General features: G+C 42.7%; 1 protein-coding gene across 1 annotated transcript in view; it reads right to left on the reverse strand.

Moving 5' to 3' along the window:
• The window catches only part of RNGTT (RNA guanylyltransferase and 5'-phosphatase), a 456,995-nt gene that overhangs the window by 153,483 nt on the left and 284,131 nt on the right, over positions 1–19,381 (reverse strand). The gene's annotated exons all lie outside the window — the stretch shown is intronic.

A 19,381-nucleotide genomic window follows, 5' to 3' on the forward strand; every position in this document is an offset into this window, starting at 1 on the left:
GAAGCCCGATCACTGATTCCTCTCCCCCGCTGAAAAAGCGACAGCTTCTCTCGGAAGCTGCGCCTTTTCTGGCCGTTCCCTTCCTGATGCGCCACTCTAAGCGTGTGTTACGCTTAGAGTGACGTTATGTAAACAAACTCATGGCCGCCATCTTGTGGCCAAAAAGTAATACTACACCTGAAAATGAAAATAAATTAAAATCAACACACATATACATTATAAATCTATTGTTTACCCCCCACCCTCCCAAAACTACCCAAATAAAATGTTTACTATAAATAAAAAAAACCATTACAATAAAAAAAAAAAAAACATGTAAATATTTACCCAAGGGTCTAAACTTTTTAAATATCAATGTAAAGATGAAATATTTCTATATTTTTTTTATTTTAAACTTGTTAATAGTGATAGATGCAAAATGGAAAAAATGCACCTTTATTTCCAAATAAAATATTGTCGCCATACATTGTGATAGGGACATAATTTTAACGGTGGAATAACCGGGACATATGGGCATATACAATACGTGAGTTTTAATTATGGAGGCATGTATTATTTTAAAACTATAATGGCTGAAAACTGAGAAATAATGAATTTTTCCATTTTTTTCTTATTCTTCCTGTTAAAATGCGTTTACAGTAAAGTGGCTCTTAGCAAAATGTACCCCCCAAAGAAAGCCTAATTGGTGGCGGAAAAAACAAGATATAGATCAGTTCATTGTGATAAGTAGTGATAGTTATAGGCTAATGAATGGGATGTGAACATTTCTCTCGTGAAAACCACGGAACCTGAATGGGTTAAAGTGAGTCTGAAGTTAAATTAAAAAAAAAAAAAAGATAAAAGATGCTCATCTAAGGAGAGGGGAGGCTCTAGGTCCTAGAGATTTTTCCCCTCCTCCCCCCTCTTCTAACATGGGCTGCGCTGTAACAGTTAATTTCTCCTCTCGCCCTGCCGAAGCTGTACAGGACATGCAGGGTGCAAAGGGAGCGCCGGGAAGATCGCAAATAAACAAATAAGCTAGAAAAATAACTTCTTTACACTGTGTTTCATTCGTATCCTTCTGCTTCCAGTGCATTGCCTCCACACCAACTGCTTGCTGAGGAAGTTTTCTTGTAGCTACAAAATAAACTCCCTTAACAAGCAGGCAGGCTTGCTGGTGTGGGGGCAATGCACTGGAAGCAGAAGGATCTGAATGTAAAACACAGTGTAAAAGTTATTTATCTTGCTTATTTGTTTACATCTATTTAGCTACAATCTTCAACAGCACTTCCTGAGCAGCTTGCATTCCAATGTCTCATACAGCCTCAGCAGGGAGAGAGGGGAAATCAGCTGTTACAACACAGCCTATGTCAGCAGAGGAGTAGTACTTGTATAGCTTGGAAAGCGATGGGCAGGAGCTCTACATATGCAGTCTATAACCTGTCAAGGTCAAGTTTAAAAAAACAAACTGCTTAGTATCTGATGCTCTTACTATTAGTTATATGCTATTATGCCACTAGCCTACTTTTCACTATAGTGGCTCTTTAAAATGAATGCATTAATGTAGTATGACGATGTACCTTAAAGTGGCCATACACTGGTCGATTTGGCATCAGATCAACCAACAGATAGATCCCTCTCCGATCGAATCTGATCAGAGAGGGATCGTGTGGCTGCCTTTAATCTGTGGAGCTGCCCCCCCCCCCTATACATTACCTGACCTGGCCGGCGCGAGTCCCCCGGTCTCCGCTGTCTTCTTCTCTGCTCTGGGCTCCGGGTTTCGGACCGTCTGGCTTCACTTCCTGTCCGGGGAAGTTTAAACAGTAGAGGGCACTCTACTGTTTAAACTTCCTGCTGGGACAGGAAGTAGCCAGCCAGAACCCGGAACCTAGCGGAGAAGAGACCGCGGAAACCAGGGGACTTGCGCCGGATCAGGTAATGTATTGCCGCTAGCGTCGGTCGTCAGGCATTCGGACGCTGCTATCGGCACACTCCCGACCGGCCGGCGATCGAGGGAAATCTACCGCACGGACGGAATGTCTGGAATCGTCGGGAACGATCGATTTCGGACAGAAATCGATCGTTCGGTCAGCGTTTGCGCGACAATTTCACAGCCGATTTGATCACAGTGATTGAATCGGCTGTATATCGGCGGGAAAATCGGTAAGTGTATGGGCCCCTTAACACGGACTGATAATCCTGCACTTCTGCTTTCCATACAGCTACATCCAGGGTAGTAAACCAATTGCACAGAATTTCAGGTTCTATTACCAATCATTAGTTCAATACACTAAAAACCCCACTTTCTGAAGAATGCTGCCAGCCCAAAATGTAGAGATTCAAGTCAAGAATACACAGCAGACAAATTAATTTCCTATTTTCTTGTTATTTGTAGTTCATATCAAATACAACTTTCTGCTCTGTAAATCAAAAGACATGTTCATTCTAATTTTAGATTACATGAAAAGGTTCACAGCATTTATGTGTTATCAAAAATCGCGTCACATTTTGTGCAGATACAAAACTGGTAGGCAAACTTCTTTAAAAATCCAGCTTTTTAGGTTTGAAAATAATACCATAAACAGGTAACCTAACTATGCTTACACAACATTCAACTTTAAACATTTAGACTAGTGAAGACATAAATTACTCTTCCATTTAAGTTATGGTTTTAAAAATGGGCTCCAGGTCTGTCACCGCCGCATTTCAGTGCGCACACACGCCCGCTCGTCCGGAACCCTGGCCCATCCTCGTCCTGTCCTAATGGATTTCAATGCAGCACATGCGCAGTAGCGCAAACGCACGGACACAGGGGCATGGGATGCAGAGACACAGGGAGATTATTGTATAGGATGTGAAATAATAGGACTATAATGAGGGAAATGTACAAAATGTGAAATATTGACCATGCTAAGATGATGTTTATGAAATTACAATTTATCTTGTGCTGTACTATAATTGAATAAAAAAAGTACAGTGTTATATTACTTTACATATACTGTATGTTGTCACTTTGTGCATTGTATTACAGTCATACACGGTTATTTGTGCAATCACAGTTGTACAAAATATTTACTCTACAGCTACATGTCAGAACAGGCAGAAGTCAATTAATTAATACCCTTAATGACAAAGGGATGCTCATTTTGGACACATGTTGATTTACGGATAACTTGTACTTATCACAATTGGAAAATACTTATTCCACATATAAAGAGAAGGTTAAAAAAACATTTCAGTTGTGAAATAAGATAAAGCAGGGATCCTTTGTCGGTAGTAATTTTGCAGTCTCTGAAAGACAGTGATTTCAACAGCGCCAATGTTCCTCACAGCAGGGTACAACGCTCAAGACTCTGCTCAGTGCCAAAGAAAAGTCGCTACTGGTGACCAAGGAAGAAAAATAAAAGCTGCAGTGGACAGAGGAAATGTACAGTCTCAACCAAGTGCGTCAACAAATGTACTGTATATGTTTTACCACATTTGTTAAAAAGAAAGAACTCTGATCTTTGGGAGAAATATGGTATATTGTGCCATATAACTACTAGTTACTGTTTGTGGGGTTTAAGGTTTCTACGGTTATAGTGTATTAGAATTTATCAATATTGTGCAGCGTTATATTTCGTCTTTAAAATATTCCTGCTGCGGATGGCAGAAGCAAGCACAGAGCTCTGCACACCCCGATTCCCAATAATTCAATACTTTGACAAATGTAAACAGAAAAAAAACACATCAAAATTTCATATTTAATACAGGGTTCCTAAACTGATGCTACATGATAAGATAAATGTATGTTTGTACAGTGCCGAACCTATACAGGACCAGGCTGTGTTCCTTTTTTCCTTTTCTAGCTGTAAGGGTTAACCACTTCATGCCATGGGTTGAAGGGAATACATACACATGTGTGCAGGTGCACTCCAAAACAGATATCCATTTTGCAGTAAGTGGTCAAAATACAAGGGCTTTGAATGACCGTTTCTTCCCAGTCAGACTTTGGCCAACTGTATTGAACGCTCTCGGATCACTACAGGCTATATGACTCTGTGTGTGTGTCATAAACTGACACACCTAGTACTCACGGTGCTGGCAGGGAGGCTGAGCTAAAAAACTGGCTGCCTCTGCAGATAAAACCAAGGTAACACATTTGAAATAACATTTGCAAAACCCCTTGTGATGTATAGCTCTGATTTGACTAGATCATTGTTGCTTTCTTTTAATTCAAAATGCGTAACATCACACTAAAAAGCCTTGGCGTTACATAAGAACACAATGTAAAAAGCAGCAGTTTTCAGTTCAGTAAAAAAGCATCATCTTGCAAAGAAAAAAGTTTTAATAACATCTACTGTCCTCTCGTCACTGCACAAGAAACACTACTCATTTTGAAAGGTAACTGATAGGACAATGCATATAATAGAGCTACATTTGGAAGTTCTAGGCTGAAACTGTAAAGCATGACATGTACAATGCTGTCAGCTCACACCTCACTACAACAGGTATAAAAGAAATACTAGAGAAGCTTCTTGGCTTTGCCTTTTGCTGGATCTCATTTCCTCAGAAATGTCAAGTTTTTTTTTTCCTCTTTCACAAACATCTCTGTCCTGATATTGTATCATTTTGCTATTGATTATTCAAGTATGAAAGAAGTGTCAGAAAGCTACAAAGCCCCATTTCCTGGGAGCACAGTTGAAAAGGGAAAATAGACATCTTTGTATAAATCAATGGCAAGGCACATCTGAGTAAGACCACCGCATGCAGAGAATAAGCAATAGCAAACGTGAGCCTGACAATAGTGATCGCCTTTCATTCTGGTGCCTATTCATTAACCCCTTATGCCCTCAGAAAGCAGACACAGCATTTCAAAGACACTAGCTTAAAATGATTATTTGTGTAAATAATGTATTAGTCTTGTTAACAAACTGGATTCATGCAAACATTTGTAGTAAAACAGAATTAGCTTAAAGGAGTACTGTAGGTGGGTAGGGGGAAAAAAAGAGTTGAACTTACTTGGGGGCTTCTAATGGTCCCCAGCAGGCAGATATCCTATGCCTGCACCGATGCTCCGGTCCCTGCCTCAGATTCACTTCTGGAATTTCTTCAGACTTTAAAGTTTGAAAAACACTGAGCCTGCGTGGCTATGTCCTCGCTCCCGCTGACATCACTGGGAGTGTACTGCGCAGGCCCAGACTGTCTGCGCCTATGCAGTACGCTCCTGGTGAAATCAGCGGGAGCGAGGATGCGGCCACGCAGGCGCAGTGGTTTTCAGACTTTAATGTCTGAAGAAGTTCCAGAAGTGAACCAGAGGCGGAGCCGGAGCATCGGTGAGTGGCTACGCAGGCACAGGATGTCTGCGGAGGACCATTAGAAGCCCCAGGTAAGTTCACCTCTTTTTTCCCCCAACCCCCTTACAGTCGTCCTTTAACCCCTTTGTCCTCCTTGACATTTAAAAACGTCAAGGAGGACATGCGCGCTCCCACGGCCGATCGCGCGCTTGCACGCGCACTCCCGGCCGCGGATTCGTTAGCCCAGGAATCAATGAATCGGGCCATGGTGCCCGATCACTGATTCCTCTCCCCCGCAGAAAAAGTGACAGCTTCTCTCGGAAGCTTCGCTTTTTCTGACTCCTATGTCCCTCTAAGCGTACACTGTACGCTTAGAGTGAGGTCATGTAAACAAACTCAAGGTTGCCATCTTGTGGCCAAAAAGTAAAACTACATCTAAAAGTTAAAAAAAAAATTACAATACACATATTGCCCCAAATCAAACACTATTTACATCCCACCCTCCCAAAAATACCCACATAAAATGTTTAATAAAACAAACAAAAAAAAAATCACAATTAAAAAAAAAACAACACAAAAATTTACCTAAGGGTCTAAACTTTTTAAATATCTATGTAAAGATAAAATATTTCTATTTTTTTTATAAGCTTTTAAATAGTGATGGATACAAAACGGAAAAAATGCTCTTTTATTTCCAAATAAAATATTGTCGCCATACATTGTGATAGGGACATAATGTAAGCGGTGAAATAACCAGGACGAATGGGCAAATACAATACGTGGGTTTTAATTATGGAGGCATGTATTATTTTAAAACTATAATGGCCGAAAACTGAGAAATAATGATTTTTTTCATTTTTTTTCCTATTCTTACTGTTAAAATGCATTTACAGTAAGGTAGCTCTTAGCAAAATGTACCCCCCAAAGAAAGCCTAATTGGTGGCGTAAAAAACAAGATATAGATCAGTTCATTGTGATAAGTAGTGATAAAGTTATAGGCTAATGAATGGGAGGTGAACATTGCTCGGATGCATAAAGTGAAAACGACTGAGGGCTTAAGTGGTTGAAAAAGGTTCTGAGCTATCTCTATAGTCTGTAGTACCTGTCCAAGACCTATCCCATAAAGACATGTCAAGTTTGAAAGGTATTTATCGTCCAATATATTTCTAAAAACAAAATCATAAATGCCTAAATAAAAATTCATAGTAAAATGTCAAGTTATTACATAATTATATCGTCAAAAATGACATGCATACCCATTATGACATTAAGATATAAGCAAGGATATTGTGCTTTGGCAATGTTAGCCTGTCATGGCACTACATTTGAGAAAATTCCTTCTAATTGGTTCCCTATCAGGTTTTCTCACAAGAATTGAAGTCTCTAATTAACCCAAAACATTGAAAACAAACCCTTATCACAAAGTGAGACTCATTAAATCTGTGCAGTTCACCATGTGGTCTCACCTATGTAATGTAATCTTCAAATTACCGTATATACTCGCATACAAGCCGAATTTTTGACCCCCAAAAAGGGGGTCAAAAGTTGGGGGGTCGGCTTGTATGCGAGTCTTCCCTGGTGGTCTAGTGGTGGGTGGTCGGGTGGTCCGCGCCCCGCTCCCCCCCCTCCCCGCGGCCGCCGCTGCTATTTTACCTTCTTAGACAGCGGCCGCTTCCTAATCCGCGTTCCTCTTCTTTCTCAGAGTGTCAGTGTATCACAGCAGCACGCCGGGCGCTGCTGCTGTGACGATGCAGGGGGCAGGAAAGAGCGGTTCCCTTGGTAACGGCGATACAGATCGCCGTTATAGGGAGCCGCGCTATTTCCTGCCCCCTGCATCGTCACAGCAGCAGCGCCCGGCGTGCTGCTGTGATACACTGACACTCGGTGAGAAAGAAGAGGAACGCGGATTAGGAAGCGGCCGCTGTCTAAGAAGGTAAAATAGCAGCGGCGGCCGCGGGGGGAGCACTACCCACCTATGCTGGGCACTATACTCGCTAAACTGGGCACTGTACTAGCTAAACTGGGCACTATACTAGCTAAACTGGGCACTATACTGGCTAAACTGGGCACTATACTAGCTAAACTGGGCACTATACTGGCTAAACTGGGCACTATACTGGCTAAACTGGGGCACTATACTAGCTAAACTGGGCACTATACTGGCTAAACTGGGCACTATACTAGCTAAACTGGGCACTATACTGGCTAAACTGGGCACTTTACTAGCTAAACTGGGGCACTATACTAGCTAAACTGGGCACTATACTAGCTAAACTGGGCACTATACTAGCTAAACTGGGCACTATACTGGCTAAACTGGGCACTATACTGGCTAAACTGGGCACTATACTGGCTAAACTGGGCACTTTACTAGCCATACTGGGGCACTATACTAGCTAAACTGGGCACTATACTGGCTAAACTGGGCACTATACTAGCTAAACTGGGCACTATACTGGCTAAACTGGGCACTTTACTAGCTAAACTGGGGCACTATACTAGCTAAACTGGGCACTATACTGGCTAAACTGGGCACTATACTGGCTAAACTGGGCATTATACTAGCTAAACTGGGCACTATACTAGCTAAACTGGGCACTATACTGGCTAAACTGGGCACTATACTAACTAAACTGGGCCCTTTACTAGCCATACTGGGGCACTATACTAGCTAAACTGGGCACTATACTAGCTAAACTGAGGCACTACCTACCTATACTGGGCACTATACTGGCTATACTGGGCACTTTACTAGCTATACTGGGCACTTTACTAGCTATACTGGGCACTATACTAGCTATATTGGGACACACTGGGGGGCTGCACCAATCCAGCATTTCCTACCCCCGGCTTATATGGGGGTCAATCATTTTTCCCTGTTTTTTCAGGGAAAAGTTGGGGGGTCGGCTTATATGCGGGTCGGCTTATATGCGAGTATATACGGTAGTTAGTGTAGGGTTAAAAAAAAAAAAGTAAGATTGGACATACATTGCAGAGCTCTACCACAAGCAATTCAGCATTCCAAAGGCACAGCCTCAATAGCTAATACAGGCTATGGTACTGAATGTGACTGTGTGGCCCAGCGAGCGCTGTAATTACAGCACAGGAGATTTGGGCGCAATAGGAATTCAGTGAGTAACTTTGGCGCCGTCAGAAGACGGAGCTGAAGTTACTTTTAAAACACTGTAATTCGGCCTCCTGCAATGGCTGGAAGCCGAATTACATCACACCCCACTATCCATGTCGACATAGAGGGGGAATAGTATTTAAGGCCACTGGGAACTTGTGCAGCAGCAGGATAAGCCATATACTGGCTGTATCCTGCGCCCAAGTCTCCTGGCGGCGATTACATATGTATGCTGGCAAAGTACCTACATTTAAATCAGGCAAAAAAAAAAATACTGTGGCCTTTATTCAATTCACTTTTTTTTCTTTCGTTTTCTCCTAACCTAAAGGAAAAGTATCAAAAAGTAGGTGAAAAAGTAGTGTCCACATTATTCTGAGTATTTTCCTGCTTGCTGGTGGTTTGAAAGGCATTTCATTTCTAGGTGTTAAAATATTACCCAGGATAAAACTTGGAGAAAAAGTGCATTGAGTAAGGGCCCATGTATGGAGCAAATGGAAGGTGCCCAATATACTGATATCAGTATGAAAATTGATGTCCATGCAGGGATTACAAGAAATACATAAGGCATTACAGTGTGCCTAGTAAAAGGCAATACATAGAGAGGATATGGAGGCTTTAAAGGGACTCCGAGCAGTGCAGAAACTATGGAAAGATGCATATCATTTTAAAGCGCTCTTTCTCCTCTTTCCAATGATATATAAACCGCCGCCCTACGCCTTTTAGTTTTCGCTATTTTCGCGATTGAAATTGCCGCGGCCGCGATTTCGATCGCGAAAATAGAGAAAACTAAAAGGTGTAGGGCAACGATTTAGGTGTCGTCAGAAAGAGGAGAAAGAGAGCTTTAAAATGATATCCATCAAGCCATAGTTATATTGTATTACACAGGACGACACTTTCCCCAGTGTCAGCAGCTCCATTTTGCTGAATGCAGCTGCTGACTTTGACAAAAAGTCGCCCTGTGTAATACAATAAGCTCTCTTTCTCCTCTTTCTGACGACACCTAAATCGTTGCCCCACGCCTTTTAGTTTTCTCTATTTTTGCGATCGAAATCGCGGCCGCGGCAATTTCAATCGCGAAAATAGCGAAAACTAAAAGGCGTAGGGTGGCGGTTTATATATCATTGGAAAGAGGAGAAAGAGAGCTTTAAAATGATGTGCATCTTTCCATAGTTTCTGCACTGCTCGGAGTCCCTTTAACAATTGGGTTTTCCTAAATCTAATAATAATAATAATAATAATAAATAGTGATCAGTCTTTCCTGTAATGCCTGGAGACACGCTGACAAATAAACCTGCTTGGTTTTGAAACTGATGAAAATAAGAATTGGGCATTGTATCTAAATATATAAAAGTTTTGTTGAAAACCTTTACATTGTTTAACTTTCAGCTCGGCACATGAATTGTACAGGTGACAAAGCAGCGCTGGGACTGGAACCAGAACCAAAAAACAAAACAAAACCCCAATACAACCAAAAAAACATGGTTTCCCTCAAAGATGCACATTAAAGGCAGTACTATTAGTAGAAGTGACTTGCTACACAGAACACTATTATGTGAGTTATTATTAACATTGTGTGTTTTGAGATGCATTTATACTACAAACTGCATTTCAGTGCAGAGCAGTCTGACATAACAATGTGTTGCATTCTCTTGCTGAGCTAATGTCAAGGAGTCTTCAGTCAAGCATACAAAATGGCATTTATAGAGTGATCCGGAAGCATTTGTAAAGTGATCATGCTGGCATTAGAACACTAGTAAAGAGGATATAAAGTACTTGTCTATAGCCATTTAAATGCATGTAGCTAAGAATTAGAGATGGAAATCTAACATAAATACAAGTATTCACATTATATTATACAGCATCTATTCTTTCGCAAATGGAAATCTGGACTGTCTATGATTCTCTAAATGCATGTCAGTCAAGCATTTATCTGTGGACTTTTCATTACTGGTTTTCTGTGAACATTTGTTTGTGATGTAGTAAACGGTTTTATGAATTGCATCCCCTCACAGTTGTTTCAAATTCAGACACGGCCCTTGGTGACCCAAGCCTCGCATGGCAATCTATCAAATGTGATGTTAGGACCATGAGGGCCATTGCTTTTATCTAGGATCTTTGCATGTGTTTCTACACGTTTGATCTCGATTTACCGAACCACTAAGGTTTAACAATGTATTAGAATATCAATATGGCAATTTTAACACGGGATTCAAAAAAATGTAACTATTTTGATTCCAACAGTGAATGTCTGCTGAACATGTATCTTTCCTCTCCCTAAACATTAATTTTGCTGGGTGTTATCCTATGCACTAATCTTTTAGCAATGTGATGTTGGGGGCTATGACCAGTTTTATATGCTAACTAGCCATTTTATTAGGTATACCTCTTCAATTTCTTGTAAACACAAATAGCTGATCAGCAAATCACATGGCAACAGCTGAATGCATTTAATTTAGGTATCTGTATGTGGTCAAGACAAGCAGCGAATCAGAATGGAGAACAAAGGGATTTAAGTGACTTTGAACTTGGAATGGTTATTTGTGCCACAGTCCTAAAAAGATAGAAAAAAAAACTCCAGTGAGCGGCAGCTGTGTGGTTTGTTGATGTCAGAAAAGAATGTGTACAACACTGGTTCAAGACAATTGAAATTAAAACAGTAGGTCAAACAAGAGGAAACAGTAGCTCAAGGGGCAGCACAGTTTGTATGTTCTCCGTGTCTGCATGGGTTTCCTTCGGACACTCCTGCATCCCAAAAACATACAGATAAGTTAATTGGCAACCCCCTAAAATTGGTCCTAGACTATGGTAGGGATTAGATTGTGAGCCCCTCCGAGGGAGAGTTAGGTGACAAGACTATGCACTGCTTTGGAAGCTGTCAGCGATATATAAAATACTAAGTAATAGTAATTAATAAAATATCCACTTGTTATCACATAACACTGGGTGCCGCTCTGGTTGCCTAGTCAAATGAATCTTGATTTCAGTTGCGACATTCAGATGGTAGGGTCGTAATTTGGTGTAAACAACATGAAGGCATGGATCCATCCTGCCTTCTGTCCACAGTTCAGGCTGAAAGTGGTGGTGGTAGGGTAATGTATGTGGGGACGTTTTCTTGGCATACTTTAATTTCTGTTAAATGTGTAAGAGAGATTAATGGGTGTTAATTACATTTTTTTCAGTGGACTTAAAACAAATCAGCAACGAAAGAGAAGACAACAAACTCATTTGAATGTTACTCAAGAACTGTAGGTGGACACCAAGTGACCTTTAACCGCTTACCGACCGCGTCACGCCAATGGACGGTACCCCCAGGACCAGCTAACGCCGAATGGCGTAAAGTCCTTGGGGCTCGCAGTGCAGGAGATCGTGCGCACGCTGCGCGTGCATCTCCTGTTAGTGGGCGGAGCAGAGCTCCGCCTTCAGTCTCCGAGCGGCGGTTGTCGCTCGGGAGACTGTTAGATGGATTGTACAGCGCTGCGATCGCCATGTGACACGGCTGTCCCCATAGAAAACTAGAGAGCGATCGGCAGAAGCCTATGACAGCCTATTGGCTGGCTCTGGGTGGGTGGGAGGGAGGGAAAAGAGAGAGGAAAAAAAATAGGCAGATTTATTAAATAAAAGACAATATTTATATAAAACAAACAAACACTGGGGGGGCGATCAAACCCCACCAACAGAGAGCTCTGTTGGTGGGGAGAAAAGGGGGAAGGAATCACTGGTGTGCTGTGTTGTGCGGTCCTGCAGGGGGTGAAGTGAAGTACACATCAAGGACAGCTTAAAGAGGAAATCCAGTAAAAAAAAAAAAAAAAAAAAAAAAAAAAAGGTACTAACAAAAAAGTATTCATTTTTTACAATAACTATGTATAAATGATTAACCCTCCTGGCGGTTTGGCAAAATCCGCCAGGGGGCAGCAAATACGTTTTTTTTAATTCTTTTTTTTTTTTTTTTCATGTAGCGAGACGAGGTCTCGCTACATGATAGCCGCTGCTCAGCGGCATCCCCCCAGCCCCTCCGATCGCCGGCGGCGATCGGAGATCAGGAGATCCCGTTCAAAGAACGGGATCTCCTGGAGGGCTTCCCCCGTCGCCAAAAATTATGCAAATCGGCCCAGCGGGGCCTGAGCGGTGCCTCCCGGCGGCATAGCCCGTGCTCAGCACGGGCTTACCGCCAGGGAGGTTAAGTCAGTGTTTACCCATTGTAAAATCTTTCCTCTCCCCGATTTACTTTTAGACATTTATCACATGGTGACATTTTTACTGCTGGCAGGTGATGTCAGAGGAAGGAGCTTGCTTTTTTGGCATTTGGAAAAAGCTGGAAACAGCTGTTATTTCCCACAATGCAACAAGGCTCCCACAATGTGATGTCAGAACCATGGTCCTGACAAAACTGTGGGAAAAGTTTCACCACAATATCAGCCATAGAGAGCCTCCTGATGATCAGTTTGTGAAAAGGAAAAGATTTCTCATGTGAAAGGGGGTGTAACAGCTACTGATTGGGATGAAGTTCAGTTCGTGGTTACAGTTTCTCTTTATAACAGGCTGCAACAGACAGGCTGAACTTAGACGAAGCAAAAGAAAAAAAAAAACCTTCATCAGTGAAAAGCAAAGAAGGATGAGGCTGTAGTTTGCTAAAGACCTAAAAGTAATTGGACGGGGGGGGAGATTTGTTTATCTGTTGAGCCCAATTTTCAGCTTTGCCCAACACCTGGTCATCTTACGGTTACGCAGACCTGAGAGAGATCCGTTGGCTGTCCATACACTGTAGGTTAATTCCGGATTGATTTCAGTATGAAATCTTTTGCGAATCGGCCTCCTGACAGTAACTCCACCAACTGGCTGCTGTCTCCCTGAATGTATGCAATCCCCCCCATGCATTTTCACTGACTCTCGGTCTACTCTGCTTTCTCATTTAAGCGCCGTCAAACATGCATCCCCATGTGGTGGCCTGACAGCACCCAGGGGAAGCAGCGGCGAGATCAGGAGTCACCCCAGCTGGAGCAGGTGAGACTAGCAATGCACAGGCACTGGTTCAGTAAAATTATTGAATTGGGTGGTCAATCGGGCTGCAAAATTGACAGATGTATCAGATGCAGGTAATATAATTACCAGCCCTTTCTGCATCTATGACCAGCAAGATAAGATGACAATGGGCTTGATTCACAAAGCGGTGCAAACGGTATAGCACGGGTGTGCTAAACAATTAGCACGTGAAGTGCCATTCGCGGACTTTTGCGCGTGCAAAGTGCCGCGATTCGCGTGATCGTGGACTTTTGAGAGCGCAATTTGCCAATTGCGCGTGCAAAGCTCTGTGATCGCACGAATCGCGGCACTTTGCGTGCGCAAAAGTCTGCGAATGGCACTTCACGCGCTAATTGTTTAGCACACCCGTGCTAAACAGTTGGCACCGCTTTGTGAATCAAGCCCAGTGTGTATTCGTAAGTTATTTACTATGTAGAAGATGTGATCAAGTGAAGGAAAGTTTGGTTTAGGTTTGACAAATATTTAATAATTTTAATGTAATAATACTACTGAGTAACATAATTTCTGACAGACACATTAAGTTTATTAGCATCATAATACAGACAAAGGTAGAGAATGAGCATCAGAAATTCAAAAAAATAACCCGTGATAGTATAATCACATGTAAATAAGCAATCATCATGTTCCTAAGGCATTTGCCTCTGAAAGATGAACACTGGCAGCCATCAAATGTAATTTCTAGAGTAAATTGTAATTCTGTAATAGCTCTGGGAGAAAACAGCTATGACACAATGCAGAAAAATACCTTTTTCAAGCCACAGTGTTGCTCGTTAGCTGTGGTAATAGTTGGCAAGATATCCTGTAATTTTAAAGTGATATACAAAAGGCATAGATAATTGAATTATTACGTATATAAAGACATTGCTTCCAGATCCTGTTATTGTGGTGTCTGAGGATGATGTCACCACAAAGTAGAGGATACAGATGAAAACATGGTAACAACTTCTCATAACTGCTGAGAAGTGTGTAAAACAGACACACATAAGGAAAATACATTTTTGGTGGAGGGGGTTGTTCCATCACAGTTGTTCCACCAATATAGTATGGACTTTTTCATATTCCCATGCTGTAAGATCTTGCATAAGCGTACCTGTAGCGAAAAAGAGCCCCTAGAGGGTACTTATCTTGGGGGAAGCCTCCTGATCCTAAAGAGGCTTCCCCCATCCTCCTCCGCACCCTGTTCCAGCGCTGGGACCCCTGAAAAAGAGTTCATCACTGCTCGTCGGCAGCTTGCACAGCCACACTAGCACTATCCCATTCAGCTTTCGGAGAAAGCCAGGCTGGATCTGAGCTACTGCGCCTGCACAGACCTGATTGGGCTCAGCAATTTCTGTCAAGATAGTACACAAGCGCATGGAGGCCAACCTTCGGTTGCCCCAGTGCTGGGATGGACTGGCTGAGGAGGACGGGGAAAGACTCTTTAGGATCCAGAGGCTTCCGGCTCCCAATGAAGGTAGCATTTTTTCCAAAATAACCTCACAGGTTACCTTTAAAGAGACCCTGTACTGAAAAAAAAGGGCCCCTGGGGGGTACTTACCTCGGGAGGGGGAAGCCTTAGGGTCCCAATGAGGCTTCACCCTCCCCAGGAGCTGCAGGCAATCCAGCGCTGGCTCGACAAGACTGACACGCTACATTCATTTACCTTCCCTGGCTCCAGCAGGTGGCGCTGTTGCGGCTCTCAGCATGGAGATAGGCGGAAATAGCCAATCTCCGTCGGGTCCACCCTACTAAGCAGGAGACTTGCGCCTGCGCAGTAGAGCGGCCTGACAGCGATCAGCTATTTCCACCTATCTCCGAGCGGAGAGCCGATACTGCGCCTGCGCTGGAGCCGGGAAGGTAAATATTTACATCCTCACCGTTCCGGGAGCTTTTTCGCCGTGGGACACAAGAGGACTGGGAAAGTCTCAATAGGATCTGGAGGCTCCCCCCACCCAAGGTGAGTACCCACAGGGGACATTTTACTCGTTACAGGTTTTCTTTAAGGGTCATGATAAAATAATGTTACTTTTAACCCATATACCTGGTACACACAATGAGATTTTCTGGCAGATTTACTGTCAAAATGATTATTTCCAATCAATTTTTCATAGAAGTGAACAGAAAATCGCACAGAAATCAGATCTGACATGTTGGAAATAATCAGACAGTAAATCTGCCAGAAAATCTCATTGTGTGTAGCAGTCATTAGGATGATTTAGGGCCCTTTTCCACGAGCAGTGGCTAGCGTTCACGCTGAACGCTAGCGATTGCTGAATCGCAAAAGTACAAAAATTTGCGGCGATTTCCCGACGTTTGCGGTCGCGTTTTTGCTATGCTATGCACTGCATAGCAAAATCGCGGCAATAATCATTCCGCCGCGCGTTCGCGTTCCTGTAAAAAACGAATCGTGGTAGTGGAAATGACCTACCGCGATTCCTATGTTAAAAAGCAAACCGTAGCGATTGTAAAATCGCTAGCGGTTTGCGACTTTCCGATTCAGCCAGCGCAAACGCGCTAGTGGAAAAGGGCCCTTAGTGTGTATTCCACTTCATAAGTTCCTGGTATGGACCTGTAAGATGCAACTAAAAAAAGATTAGGAGAAAAAATATATTTTAAAAAAGTACCAAAACTTGTTGAAAGTACAGTATAAGCTTATAGGAAGTAAAGTAATGTATTTCAATAGGCAACACATTTCATATCTGTCTGTGCACATAATCTTTCTCAGTTCCAAGAATATCTTTGTCAGTGGCAAAAACCTATACACATCAATATATACACATCCCAGGAAAATGGCCATTAGACTGGTTGAAATTCTCTATTTACTTTTGGTTTCATGCTAATCTCGGTCAAAGGCTCCAGGATTTCTCCTTTATCACCTCAATTATCATTGGCGGTGTTACCAAAACTACGTCTGTACACAATACATGCTTAGGACACATGCATGTATAAGAACATGAGTAGATATACATTATGTAGCGGTTGTTCCTTTAACATCAACTCACATTTTTCCTAAACATACTAAAAAACCAATTCATGAGTGGACCCTGAGGATTTTACTAATGAGCAATTTTTCTTGAGCTGTTCAAATCCTGAGACAGAATCACAGAAAAGGGAAGGATTTAAGGATTTAAACTTCTACTTCTAATGAAAGCACAGAAAAACGTGACTGATTTTCAAAAAGGTCCTGAATTCCTAGAGATGTGGCCACGGAAAACCTGTTACTGGGATAAACAGGTTTATGGCAAGTTTCTTGTTGCCGAGAACAATGTTGCAGTGCAACACTAATGGTGCCCATACATGGTACAATTTTTTTTATCCAATCTTACCATTTCTATGTAATATAAGGGAACTGCCTAAATTATCTCTTCAGTATATTCACTTAATTTACCCTTAGGGCCTGTACACACTGCTGCGCTTTTCAAATCGTGTGCGCTTTTTAATCGCAAGGTCTTTTGAAAAATAATGAAAATCATAGAGACCTGTACACACTGGTGCGATGCGCTTTTCCTATTCTCATGAAGGCTTGCGATTTAAAAATCGCATGCGATATTAACCACTTTCCCCACCGTTACAGTATATCTACGTCAGCTGTGGCATCCTCCAAGCCACAGCGACGTAGATATACTGGCCTGGCTGCAGCCCTGCTGTGCACGGTCGGGTGCGCTTCAGAGCGCACCCTCCGGCACTGTCAGCTGCAATACTAATTGGTGGAAGGGAACATGTTCCCTTTTGGCCAATTAGTATACCCTCCTCCCATGAATGATTGCTGCAGTAGTGAACTGCAGCGATCCTTCATCTGTCCCCCTCGGCGCACAAAGAGTTAAAAAAAAACATCCAGCAAGCAGCCTCACTCACCTACCTCGTTCCTGCGACTGTCCTGAAGTCTGATACTCCGATCACCGCTCTGCATTCAGCCGCATATTGCCGGAAACCCGGGTCCCGGCTTGATGACGTCATCAAGCCGGGACCCGGGTTACCGGCAATATGCGGCTGACTGCAGAGCGGAGAACAGAGGATCGGGCTTTAGGACAGTCGCAGGAACGAGGTAGGTGAGTGAGGCTGCTTGCTGGATGATTTTTTTTAGGATTTTTGCACGGAGGGGGCTGCCTCATGGGGGGGGGGGGGGCATCTGGCTATCGATCCTGGGGGGTGGGGGTAGCATAAATAAAAGGGGGGGGGGTTTAGATATTTGTTGGGGGCATGTAATTGACTAAGGGGAGGGGGGGGGTTACTAATTTGGTGCATCTGGGCAACTGGGGGGGCAGTTATCATATACTGGGGGCACATTTGGCTATAATGGGGGGCAGCACTAATCCTGGGGGTACATCTGGCCATAATGGGGTTAATACTGATCCGGGGACACATATGGCTATAAAGAGGGGCACTATTCCTGGGGGTGCGTCTGTCAATCTATTCTGGCGCTGTCAAACGCAGGGGACACATGTGGCTATGCTAGGGGGGCTGATATTGGGGACACATCTGACTATACTGGGGGAGGCGGTGATACTGGGGACACATCTGGATATCTATACTGGGGCGACTTTAACCGGCGGCACAGTTTTTATGTCAATCGCACTTTTTATTTCCAAATAGGAATTGGTCAAAATTGAGAAACCATGCATTTTTTTTAAATTTTCCCACTTTTTCCCATTAAAATGCATAGAGAGGAACATTTTACTTTGAACCAAATACCCCCAATGAAAGCTTAGTTTGTCTTGAAAAAAACGATATATAGATAATTTAAGTGGCACGAGTACAGATGAAGTTATTGATTATTGCTGATTAAAAAGGGACACCGCTAAAGTGTCAAAACTGCTCTGGTCAATAAGGGGAAAACAAGGTCTGGATGCGAAGTGGTTAAAAGCGCAGCAGTGTATACAGGCCCTAATACTACATAGATATGGTAAGATTGAATGAAAAAAAATATACCATGTATGGGCACCATTAAGGGGACATTTATCAAGAGTGTCTGAGACAAAATATTGGTAGGATTTTAAGAAATCTTTGCAGAATTGTCTCTTAGGGCTCTTTCACATCAGAGCTTGCGTTGGAGAACACTCAAAGCATACGTTTTGATATGCGTTGCACTGCAGTGAGTGTGCGTTTTTAATCCGTTTTCAATGCGTTACAGGACATAGGAAAACGCAGGTAATTTTTTTTTCTTTTAGTTTTCAACTTTCTACATTGTTCCTCTGTTGCATTCTGGGACTGATTGCCTGCGTTAACGGATTAAAAACGCGCATAGTGTGCGTTTTACATTGACTAACATTGTAACGCATAAAGCTAGCGATGGCCAAAAAACTGCGCCTGGGTGCAGTGTAACGCAACGCACAAAAAGGCTGCGTTATATGTGAAAGCTAAAATGAAAGTCTATGGACTTTCATTTCACCTTGGGTAACGCAAACTTTATCCTTTGCGTTGAAACGCAGAAAATCTGCCCTAATGTGAAAGAGCCCTTAAGAAATCACAAAATAGTGCAGTTTCCTTCTTAAACTGTTAGCAATAGGAGACATTAGGAAAGTTTCTCAGAAAGTGGAGTGTGTGAGGAAAATTGCTGTTGCTGAGGTAACCAATACATCTGCTTCTGCACATTAGTTAAGTCTGAGGGGAAATAAAGAAGCAAAAAAAGACAACCCAGCATGCCCTGCAACTTCCTTTTTGCGGCAACGTACCAAATAAGAGTCAGGTAAACTGGGGAATGATCATTTATAAACAAGAAAAGTAATAGTGATTTAAACTTTTGGATTGCCTGGTTAGCATCCTTATTACTTGTTTACTAGATAAAAAAAAAAGAATTGATTTTTGATTTTATGCCCGCCAGTTACACTTTGAGCACTTCTTAACCACTTCCCGACCGGCGTATATACAATTGGCGGCCGGGAAGTGGACGCCGCAAGGACCGCCGTATTGACAAAATGCGGCGGTCCTTGTATGGGCATGGGCGGAGCGATCGTGTCATCCGTGACGCGATCTTCCGCCT

The sequence above is a fragment of the Hyperolius riggenbachi genome, chromosome 4 (genome assembly GCF_040937935.1).
Source record: "Hyperolius riggenbachi isolate aHypRig1 chromosome 4, aHypRig1.pri, whole genome shotgun sequence".
In the NCBI taxonomy this organism is placed as follows: domain Eukaryota; kingdom Metazoa; phylum Chordata; class Amphibia; order Anura; family Hyperoliidae; genus Hyperolius; species Hyperolius riggenbachi.